Genomic DNA, 12,836 nt, shown 5'->3' on the forward strand with positions numbered 1-12,836 from the left:
TGTGTTGTTGTTTAAATTTGGAGGCTTTTGCAGTTGCCCGCCCCCACTGTAGATTTGATCTGGGACACTCCCCCCAGTCCCATCTCTTTACCTCATTCTACCTAATAGACTCCTTCTGTACTTGTTTTTAGTCATTTTTAATTTAATTGCATTTTTTAAACTGTTTGGTCTAACATTGCTACATACTCAAGTGTGCTAGCTTGCACTGCATTTGAATTGTTTTTACTGATGTTTTAGCTACTTTTCTGTATATATATATATATATATATATATATATATATATATATATATATATATATATATATATATATATATATATATATATATATATATATATATATATATATATATACTTTTCCTGTAACTAGTGTAGTCCAGATTCAGATTTGCTGTATCCAGGACTGTATGTAAGCTTCTGAGCCCCCCAAACTTTCTGTGTTGGAGGGAAGCCTTCTAGCTTATCAGTGGGAGTGGTAAGCACTAAGTAACCTATGTACCACATAAGAAGTGGTTCTGGCCCAGAAATTGTAGTTATTGGCCGTTTGGGCAGTTTTTCCATCTCTCTCAACTTTCTGATTTAAAAGCCCACATTTGCATTTGTTTACCCCCCTTTCCTGTAACTAGTTTAGTCCAGATACAGATTCTTAGTTTTAGCACTTGAATTTTCTTATCCGTGATCAGCACTTGTTCAGAACTTGTAAGCACTAAATAACCTACTAATTACTACAGCACTCAACCTTCCTCATTACCTAGAGGAAAACAATTTTGGTACTTACTTTCCTCACTTGCTTAGAGAAAAATAGCTCTTGTACTCACTTTTCCTCACATATCTAGAGGAAAATAGTTTTTTTATTCAGGCATGTCCAAGTGTCAGCTCCCAGTGTTCTCTCCTGTCTATCTGATGAATCTGGGCATTTTTGGGCAATGTAGAAATTGCCTCATGTACACAGACAACCCTCTCCTCCTACCACCCAACACTACAATCTGTGAGAGATGCACTTATCTAGCCAAACTGGAGGTAAAGCTCTCTCCAATCAAGACTGAATTTGACAGTCAAGAGGAGAAGGTAAACACTTGCACCACACCACACTCATCACATAGTCTCACTAAATCTACACCACCAAAATCCATATCACACATACAAACACAAAAACATTCATGGAGGCTCTCAATAATAATCTGCTCAAGCAGCAGAGACCTCCAAAGCAGAAATGCAAGCAGCCTCCACCCTCCCCAACACAACCCAAATGACGCATAGCCCGCAGACTCAGTGTGCCACTCAACCAAAGCCAATAAGGCAAAACAACGTACCCAACACACTAGTCATAGGTGATTCTATAGTCAGGCACACTGATGTCCCACTTACCAGGCTAAACAAGGAGAAGGTTACTGTCAGCTGCCTGTCGGGTGCCAGGATCTGCCACATAACCCTCGCACTCAGGTCACTCCACAACAAGTACAATATGACTCTGTCATTGTCCATGTTGGTGTGAACGACCTGAGACGTACCTACCTGGACTACATGAAAAGAGACATGGAAGAGCTCTCCAGTCTTGTAGCCCAGGCAGGTATGACCCTAGCCCTGAGTAGCATTCTGCCATCACCCAGAATGATGCCACAGTACAAGGACAAAATGATTGACTTCAACAATTGGCTAAGCTTCTGGTGCCATTCTAAAGGGATCCAGTATCTGTCTGCCTGGGATGACATGGTCGACAGACCACGATGCTTTGTCAGAGATGGCCTGCACCTGTCACCCCTGGGATTCTGGATACTGGCTAAGGTTCTTGCCGCCCCTATAGTGCCTTTTTTAGGCAAGGTTCAAATGACAAATTCACCACTGTAACAGGAACAGGCAAGCAAAAACTGAGGGTGATGCTACTCAATGCTAGAAGTCTAAATCTCAAAATGCACTCACTCGAGGCACTCCTTAAAATGGAGAACATCGATATCTGTGCAGTGACTGAGACCTGGTTCAAGGCTCCAGAGAGCACCCTTGCACTACCAGGCTATAACTCATACCACACTTTTCAGCCATGTAACCTGGACCGGAACACCAAAGGCTGAGGTGTGTCCATATTCATTGAGGATATCCACACCTCCAGGCTAGTTGCTCAGCATAATACAGCCGAGGTTATCCAAGTGCAACAAACTCTGGGCAAAACTGCAATCCAAATTGTAGCTTGCTACAGATCACCCACCATGCCCCAGGATTCCCACTCCTCTTTTCTTGATGTACTGGAAAATATTAGGGTTCAACCAAACACCTTAATAATGGAGAAATTCAACTACCCCACCATTAACTGGGAAAACTACTCATGTACCAACTCTTTCACTCAATGCTTTCTGGAATTCATTAACTCCAATGCCCTGTATCAACTTATCCACACCCACATCAGAGGCAACAATATCCTACATCTAGTCATTACCAACATGAGTGACCGGTGTTCCACACCTGAAGTCAATGCCTCATTGGTCCGATCTGACCATAAGCTAATTACCCTAGATATCCACATCCTGCCCCCACCCCCATTAAGGAAACCATGGTAAAAATTTTCTCCAAAGCTTACTTCATGCTTCTTAAGACAGAAGTAGTAAACATCATGACACCCATGCAGATGGACAATACAGTTACAACTACTGAATCCTACACAATTGCACTTTATAAGCACTTACATGAGTGCATGGATCGTACTATCCCAAACAGAACCAAGACGCTATCCTCCAAAAAAGTAAGCCAATCTGGTGGTCCCCTGCCATAAACAAACTGTACAACAGAAGGAAGAAACTGTTGCAAAAGAGAGTAAAATCCCATGAGTGGAGGAGCTCCCTGGTCAGCCTCAGTAAGAAGCTGCGATCCCTGATAAAATCCTCCAAAGCTAGTTAAGAAAACAAAATCACCACTGATTCTAAAGACAACCACAAAGTATTCTATAGCTATGTCAAGAATCTCAATGGCAACACTCAGATCTGCTCTGAGTTACAGCACAATGGCACTAAATATACAGACCCAACTGATATTGCCAACATCCTGGCAGATAGGTTCAGTGCTAACTTTACCCCCCTCTAACCCCCTAAAAAGCCCATCTCTATATCGGAAGAATGCAAAGTTCCTTTAATCACGGTTGCACAGGTAAAAACCACACTCTCCAAAGCCAAGAACACAGCATATATAGGACCAGACAACATCCCAGGCTGCGTTCTACATGAACTACAGAACGAACTGGCACCCCACCTAAGTACCATGTTCAGTCTTAGCCTCACCTCAGGCTTTGCGCCTGCTGAATGGCGCACAGCGATGGTTATCCCACTCCACAAGGGGGGAGCCACCACGGACCCCGGGAACTACTGCCCCATTAGCCTGACGAGCCTGGTCTGCAAGGCCATGGAAAGTATCATCATGGAACTTATAAACAAAGACATTGGTAATCTCCAAACTCAGGACCCCACCCAGTTCAGGTTTGTAAAAGGCAGATCATGTCTACTAAACCTGATAGACTTCTTTGAAGCAGTCACCAAAGCCGTAGACAAGGGAAAGGTGGTTCACACAGCCTATCTAGATTTTGCCAAGGCTTTCGACACCATCCCCCACTCTGGAATTATAGATAAACTCACTAAACTAGGTATAAATCCCTATGTCACAAGATGGGTTGCCAACTGGCTCACTGACAAAACCCACACTGTGAAAGTAGCAGACTCCAAATCCGACTTCAGACCAGTGACAAGTGGAGTACCACAGGGTTCAGTCCTGGGTCCTCTCCTGTTTGGTATCTACTTTTCTGAAGTACAGGCTAACACAGAAGGTCTTTGGCTAACAAAGTTTGCAGATGACTGCAAACTAGGAACCATAATCAAAATTCCTAACGATGTGGACATCCTACAAAAGGGCCTCACTGAGACAGATGCCTGGTGTCAAAGCCATGGCCTCAAGCTCAATGTCAAAAAGTGCATTGTCATCCCCTTTGGTAAAAACTCTCTACCCATGAGCTACCACATAGGTGGTAGTGTACTTAACACCGAAAGTGTGATAAGAGAACTTGGGACACAGGTGGACAGTAGTTTCTCCTTTGATAATCACATCACCACAGTAGTCAGGAAATCCTTCTACGTGGCACACCTCATCACAAAAGGTTTCGCATCCAGAAAAAGGAGGTCATTGTTTCCCTCTACTCATCACTCATTAGCCCCATTATAGAGTACAATGCCCCTTTTGGTATGTACCTCACAAGACATCTACAACAACTGGGAAGGCTGCAGAAATACCTCACAAAGAAGATTACAGATGCCCTATGCAGACCGTCTCAAAAAACTCCAGCTTTACTCTGTCACATATCGCCTACTCAGAGGTGATCTCTGCCTAACATACAAAGCTATGTCAAACCCAGAGCTGTTGGACATGCTCCACTTAAAGAAATCCCAATCCCTCCGAGCTACACACTCTAGGGACTTAAACCTTGTCACCACAATAAACAGAACATGCTGGAGGGATAGATTCCTTTCCCAGTGACTTCCCATGCTCTGGAATAAACTACCTATCTATATCAAACAAAGCTCCTCATTAGCACTCTTCAAGAAAAATCTTAATGATTGGATGAGAAATAGGAAATTCACCCCGGGGATCATCTCAGTGGCTCTGCTCGACAGTGGCACAGGAAAATAATTTTCTTGGGAGGCAAAACCAGGGTACCTTTTTGTCTGGGATTGTATAGGCCCCAGGGCCGATAGCCTAGTACCTACCTATAAAACTATGAACCTATAAGATTTACTGGAAAAGCAGTACCTTGCAACCAACTGTGGGGGAGGTAGAAAATACGGCACCTTTAAATGTGGGGCATGCAGTCAATGTAGTTTCATTTCAAATGTGGACTGTGTGGAAATTCGGGATAGAGCTAAGGTCCTACACAGTTCCTGTTTTTGTAATTGTAATACCAGTGGAATTGTATACCTGGCCACCTGTGTCCAGTGCCAGGCATTCTATGTAGGGAAGATAGAGAGGAAACTAAAACAATATATGAACATGATTATGATATTCGGACTAGAAATGAAAAAACGCTCTGTTTAAACACACGTTGGAATGTGTTTAGGCTAGATTTGTATTTTTTGTTATAGAAACAGTACCAAAGGACATTCGAGGGGGTTTATGAGAAGCCAGATTGGTATACAGGGAGGTTTACTGGCAGGTCACTTTGGATTCAGGTAGATTTCCTGGTCTGAATGAACATGTTTCTATTGCCCCATTGTTAAAATTAAGGGCAGCGAAATTATAAAACTGTTTTAACATACCACCAGGGAATGTGTTTTATTAGTATGTTTTTTATATGTCATATTTATATTGGCCACTAGATGGTAGCACATTTTAATAATGGCTGTATTGTTATCATAATTATTTTTAAATTAGAATATTTATATGTTTTTAAAAGTTTTTTTTTTTTTAACAAATGTTTTAACAAGAAGCTGTTCACCTGTACTGTAACCCTATCATGTGGGTATTTATTTATGTATACATCTGTTTACATATTAGTTTTATATATTGGGTTTTAACTTAGGCTACAGTTATATGTTTGTATGTATTTTTTAGGTACAGTTTAGTAAGGGTTAAGGTTGTTTTATGGCCTTCTGTAAGTGTATTGGCTGCCAATTAACTTGTATGTATATTAACTTCCACCAGCATTGAATATACCATGTCTGTCTGAAGAAGTCTGTTGAAGGATGAAAACGTATGTGTATTGTTGGCATTTATCTATGTTTGGAGTGAAAAATAAAAACTTTTTTGTGGAGCCGAAGTTCTCATCAGTGACTCCTGGCAGCCCTTATTTTTGTGGTTTACGTCATAACCAGCCTGACATTGTAGCCATCTCTGAAACTTGGCTCAAACCCTACATCTCTGACTCTGAAATCCTACCCTCTGGATTTCACACTCTTAGATGAGACTGCCCAAAGAAAAAAAGGCGGAGGTTTTGCCTTAATCTATTCCAGTCTACTTACCTTAATTCCCCTACCAAACCCCATTCCTAAATTCGCCAATACAGAGCTAACAGTCGGTCTATTAAAGGAATAATCACAAAAGCCTCTGTATCATCGCCCTGTATATCCCACCCAGAAATAACGTCTCAACATTTGAAGACATACTCCAATGGGCCTCAGCTGAAATTAACCTTGAAACTTACATGCTAGGCAATTTAAACATCGACTGGAATAAAATCAACAGTTCCATACCCTGCCTGTCCATTAACCTCTCTAACTTTATTCAAGTAACCCACTCCATCACCTGACCCAATAAAACAAATCCCCCAGGATCCAGTCTTGACTGGATCTTAGTCATCCATTCAAATAAAATTAGCAACTATGGCACCATCCCTGACTCTTTTGGTGACTACCTCCCAGCTTTCATTTACCATGCAACCACCTCCCATCCACACCAACATCAATATCTTCAGACCCGCAACCTTAGTAAATTTGACCCCAAAACCTTCTCTGACTATCTCAAACAAATGAATTGGAACATTCTAAAAACTCTTCCACTCGATAAAGCCATAGACCACTTTAATTCTACTTTCCTAGACACTCTAAATTCCCTAGCACCACCAAGGAAAAAAAGAATAAAAACTACTACTGCCTTTTGGCTAACCAAAGAAACAAAGCAAATGATGCATCAAAGAGACAAATCATGAACGCTTTACGAAAAGTATAAACTTCCTGAAACCCTTCTCCATTATAAACAGCTCCATAACTTTGCAAAAAAACAAATTTTCAAAGACAAAAAATCCTACTACACTAAGCTCCATGTCCAACCATCCCCAAAACCCTAGGCTTTTTTGGAATTCCATAAACTCACTCCTCAACCCAGGCTGCAAAAATAACCCCTGTCCAGACCCAAGTAAATCTGATCTCGAATTAGCCTCACTATTCAACTTTTTCTTTATAGAGTCAATGTCCGACCTAACGAAAACTTTTCCCAACAATGACCCACCTCTCCTACATTCCACCTCATCTAAGTCCCCAAATAATTTCTCCCCTATGTTTGAGCTTACACCTGTCTCCACTAACTACATAAAAAGACTTCTATCCAAACTTAAACCATGCTCCAGTGTACTTGACAACATCCCCTCTTCCTTTCTCAAGTCTACTGCCGATGGTATAGCTCGCTCAATTAGTATCCTAATTAATAGATCCATAAAGGAATCCTATGTCCCTAAACTCTGGCATTCCATCTTTATTCTTCCTCTCCACAAGGGAGGCAAAAACACTAACATTTCAAACTTCTGCCCTATAGCTCTTCTCTCTCCAATCTCCAAAATCCTAGAAAAATGCATCCACTTCCAACTTATGCCTTTTCTGACTCAAAAATCAACTTCTTACCCCTATCCAACATGGCTTCCAACCAGGACATAGCACCATAAATGCTCTACTCTCATTCTTAGAAACTGTCAATCAAGTCCGAGATTCTGGGATCTTAGTATCCACAGTGCTTCTAGATCTCTCTAAAGCATTCGATACTGTTTCTCATAAGAGCCTTCTAAGTCATCTATCAAGCCTAAATCTCTCCCAAAACACTCTTTCCTGGTTATCAAGCTATCTGTCAGATAGATCTTAGACTGTGAAATGGAAAAAAGGGACCTTACCTTTCTTACCCACCCTGGTACCACAGGGGTCCATCCTCAGATCAATGTTGTTTAATATCTTTATCAATAACTTTCACTCTGCTATTCCTAATGCCAAAGTCATCCAATATGTAGATGACTCTACACTTGTCTGCTCTGCCTCTAACCTCCCTGAACTCCTATCTAAAATGCAGACTGCCTTCTCAACTACTGAGATCTGGATGCGCCAAAATCATCTTTCTCTCAGTGCTAACAAATCTAAAATAATACTACTATTCACATCCTCGAAATCTTTCTCTTTTGATAAAAATTCCTTCCCAATCCTTAGCCAAAGCAACTCTCCGATCTAAGTTCCTCCCTTTGCCAAACTACTTGGTGTAACTATAGACGAACACATCAAGTTCGACATCCATTTTCAGCAAAATATAAAGAAAACCCACCAAAAACTAGGTATGCTATACAGGAACAACCACTTCCTCTCTACTTCTACCAGGCATACTCTGGCCTCCTCTTACCTCCTTCCCTCCCTTCTGTACGCCCCCCCCCCCCACTACTAACTAACATATCCTCTTCCATCTCTTCCAAACTTGAAAGCTGTTATAACAAAATTTCTAAATTTGCCACCAAAGCCAAACATTCCACTCATCACTGTGTTATCCTCCAATCCCTCAAATGGTTAGAATTCACAAATTACCTGGACTTCTTCCAGCTCACTACAGCACATAGACTAATATTTAATCCAACCAAATGCTCCCCTCTAACTAACATCCTTCCCCCATACACCCCAAATAGAACACTCAGATCTGAACAGCAAAACTTAATTACTGTCTACAAACCTAAACATCCTGCTGGACAACTTCTCCTCTCCTTCACTTTAGGTAAGAAATGGAACTCTCTCTCTTCCACACTAAGGACAATGTCAAACACAAACAACTTCAAAACTCAGCTTTACACCCACCTCACCTCCAAATGAAAATGTAACTACATTCTCCCTACCTAGAACTCTTTAACAAAAGCCCCTGGGAAGGTATCCTCCTGAGTTCCTAAGCACCTTATAGCTGGCTATAACTTATAGCTAATTCCCATACAATCTCTCACACTCTGTAAATATTGTAAATAGCTTTTGACTTTAACTGTGCAAATTTGTTAAAATGTATCTGCACAATAATTTTCCACTATGAGCAATATTGCTCACGCTTTGTATTATTTGATATGTATTTGTACTTGTACTTTTATTTTTATTGGACTGCTATCTTTGCTGTAATTTGTTTCATGGAGCTTTTCTCCCAGGCCTCCACTGAAAACAGACTCTCTGGGCCCAGTGGACTTACCTGGTAATCAAACTGGAAATAAATAAATAAATAAATAACACCAGAAAGTCACTTTCATGTTTTGTGGCCTTAAACACCTTTCACAGTATATTCATAATTTTAGTTGGAGCAATTAATACCTTCCAAGCAAAATCATAATGAAATAATAAAATTAAAGTGCCTGATGAGCTGTAAATCACTATGCAGACTCAAATTACAGTGTTTTCTTCAACTGTACGACCATTTTTTTTATACAGCTAGGGTGGTTTCTCCTGGGTTCTAATGATTGCCCTGTTGCTGTTCCCATTCAGATAACTTGTACTGAACTGTGTACAGTGTGTAAGCCTCCCAACATCCTTGCATGAAACTCACCCTTACTGTACATCCAGTGAGGAGTGAAGTGCGGAACTTGTCTCTTTGAGATGCTTTGTTTATTAACATATTTATCAATTTGTTGTTGATTCTTTTATTATTCCCTCTCCCTAGGGTGTCACAGAGCTTCTTATTTGAATATTTTAGTAATTATTATAATCATCAGCCCATTAATTTCTGCATGTGTATCAGGCTGTATTTTTATTCATGACAATCCTGTGGTCATTTCAAATCTTGTGTCATTGGAGTCTTTTATTTTGTTAATTATGGATATTTCTGAGTAGTGCAATTTGTCATTCTTAGATCAAATAGTTTGGAGAAGTCCATAATCTTGATAAACGTACTAGCCTCTGTTTGCCTTTTCATAAAGGATCCAGCATTTCTTACACACTGAATTTACTCATTTAGGTTTATAGGTAAATGCAAGGTTAATGCTCACCAGGGCCTTTATAAGCCTAGCTGTGAAATCTCAACCCATTGTGTCTCTATGTATCATGGGTGTTTATTAGCAGGGGATATGTTAATTAGGAAGTTTCTAGAGATTATGTGTGGAGGGATATGTTAGTTTAGGCCTTACTGTCTCCCTCTGTCAGAGACATGGCATGTCCATATTCTTATTCATTGGTCAAGGTTTTGCTTAAATATGGCTAGGGATGGAGTCTGCTTTACATGGATGGGGACCATGTTAGAGAACACTGGAATCCTCTGAGACACATATCTGTCTCATCAACATGTCTTTTTTATGTCACAAGCAAAATTTAAATCCTTGGATCTAATGGTTCTGATGCTGCTCATTTTGCAGATGTGCAAGAGATCCATCAGAGCTGGATCCAAGGATGCCTTGTACACTGACACAGATCACTTCTCAGTAACTTACAGGGGACAGAGTATAGAGATAGGGCTTTAAGGTGATCTGTTTAGGACAATGTGTTCATACTCTGTATTCTCCTTGTAAGGAACCTTTGTTGGTGTTCCAGCTTTGCATACGTCTGGTCAGATACATGCCAATGGTGACATCATACTCAATGATGAGTCTGTTAGGGGCCAAATGAAGTGGCACTATGACCTCCTTGGACCTGGATGCCATGATATTAGGTACTAGTTGGGTGACATAGAATGATTTTCTTACTGCCTTGGCCACATGTTGGTCAAAGGCCAGGTTACATTCTGTATATGTTCCCAGATCCCTGACTACTAGGTCGATTCTAAGGGGTCTCTTATCAATGGTGTAATTAGCCTGGATGGCAGTTTTCCCAAAAGGCACAGTAATGTATTTCTTGGCATTGAGTTTTAATCTGTGACTTTGGCACCAGTCATTTGATTGTCTTAGACAGTCTTGTAGGATGTTTGTGTCATAGGGGGACTCTATGATAGCTTCAAATTTGCAGTCATTTCCAAACTTGTACAGCCAAAGGCCCTTGACATAAACCTTTACCTCTGAGAAGTAGATTCCAGATAGGCGCAGTCTCTACAATCAGCCCTGACATACCTAGCTAATGACCAGCTTCTGTGGCTTGTCTGTGAGCCAGCTGACAACTCAAGAGTTATGTAGGGGTCTTTGCCCTGTTTATTATGTTTGTTAACTGTACCTGAATTGAGGGTATTCTATCTAACACATTGGCCAGGTCCAGGTAGGTGGTATGAACCATTTTCCCCTCATCAATTGCCTTGGAGACTTTCTCAGAGATGTCTAGCAGATTAGAGGCATGACCTTTCCTTGACAAAACAAAACTGGATTGGTTCCAGTGTCTTAAGGAAGCTCACATTTAAAATAAATGAAGTTATATTTCAGCACCAATTGCATTAAAGTTAAACAGACTAATTTCTCATTCTGTGTTAGGTCTTCTTCATCAGACATGATCTCCTCTAACATTTCCATCCCTTCTCTGTGGGAATGCTGGAGAATAAGTCTATTACATCTACTGTAACAAACACCAAATCCTCTCTATACAAATCATTATTCATTTCTCTCAAGAAGTCCCAGGAGTCCCTCAATGTATTCCTTCTTTTCAACCATAACTTTTTTGCAAATTTAGTACTTGCAAAATGGTAAGAAAAACATGTCCTGGGTTCGATTTACAGGGACTATTGGATTATGTACAGGAGATTTTTGAATGACATTTGTGCCCTTTGAACTGACAATATTGATAAAATACATGAATTTTTTAATTTTCTGAACAAAACCACATCTTTTCTGAGTTTTACTTACATCTTCCATGAGAAACTTCAGTACCTTGATATTGAAATGTATAAGGAGAATGGCAGGTTTAATTCTAAGGTGCATAGAAAATGTGCCTTTTCAAATTCATACTTGCATTTCAATAGTGCACACCCCTACCATTATAAAAAGAATATTGTCAAAGGACAATTTATAAGGGCTAGCAGGATGACTTCCAGTAATACTGAATTTGAAAATGAATGTAATTTTTTGAAAGGTTTGCTCAGAGCAAGATGTTATCCAAATGAACTATTAGAGCAAGTGGAAAAACAAGTATATGATGATAGGCAAGAGAGATTTAAACCTATACTAGGGGAACCCCTGTCTGAGAGACTAGAGACTGAGCAGAACCACAATGAAGATTTTGGCAAAGCTATGGTTTTGGAGTATAATGCTAGTATGAGCACTGTAAGAAATATTATTAAGTCTGAATGGGAGAAATTCATAAATCTCACAGACTTGGATCGAATTCTGAAAGATGGATTAAAATTTCTGTATAAGAACTGCCCAAACCTGAAAAATGTTATAGAAAATTATTTTAAATCATACAGCTCAAGAAAGAAGAGCACCTATAAATGTGGCTGTTGCCAACAATGTAGATGCATTATTAACAGAGAAGAATTGTTGTTAAGTAGTAGAAATGTAGTGTTAACTAGTAAAGAATTTTTTAACTGTGAATCATTCGGATTAATATATTTAGCAGTGTGTGACGAGTGTCAGTCCTTCTATATAGGTAAAACTGAACGAAAATTAAAAAGAACAATATATGAACACTGCTATGAAATGCAGAACAAAAAATAAACTAATGCTGTCTATAAGCACTCTTTAGAATGTATTAAAGCGAGATTTACATTTTTTAATATATTTTACATATCCTGAAGTGTGTTTTAAAATATTTTAGAGATTTTGACTTGAATATCTATTTATTTTTTAATAAAATGTTACATATATATATTTTTTGAAAGTAAATGTTTTACATTGTCTAGGAACTTCACAAGGTCATGAATATTCATGACTTTTATGGTAATTTACTTTGCAACTGTCTTTTTAACTTCCTGTATAATTTTATTGGTTAATCTGTGTTTTAGAAGGGTATAAAAGCATTATTGTAGTTGTCCATCCACAACTGATGAAGTCGACTTGGTAGAAATGAAAACGCTGTTATTTTAAAGTGTATGCGTTTATGTAAGTTCTATTTTTTTATTAAAACTGTTCAACTGGAACTGTTCTGCTGATAGTATCTTTCCTGGGTATCTTGGACTTGTTTTTTTTTTTTCAGTTTTATACTATGCAATCCTATGCTGTACCACATAAATTAAATGTTGCATAGTTCAA

The sequence above is a fragment of the Protopterus annectens genome, chromosome 6.part1, assembly GCF_019279795.1.
Source record: "Protopterus annectens isolate FY-2018-M chromosome 6.part1, PAN1.0, whole genome shotgun sequence".
NCBI classification, from domain to species: Eukaryota; Metazoa; Chordata; order Ceratodontiformes; family Protopteridae; genus Protopterus; species Protopterus annectens.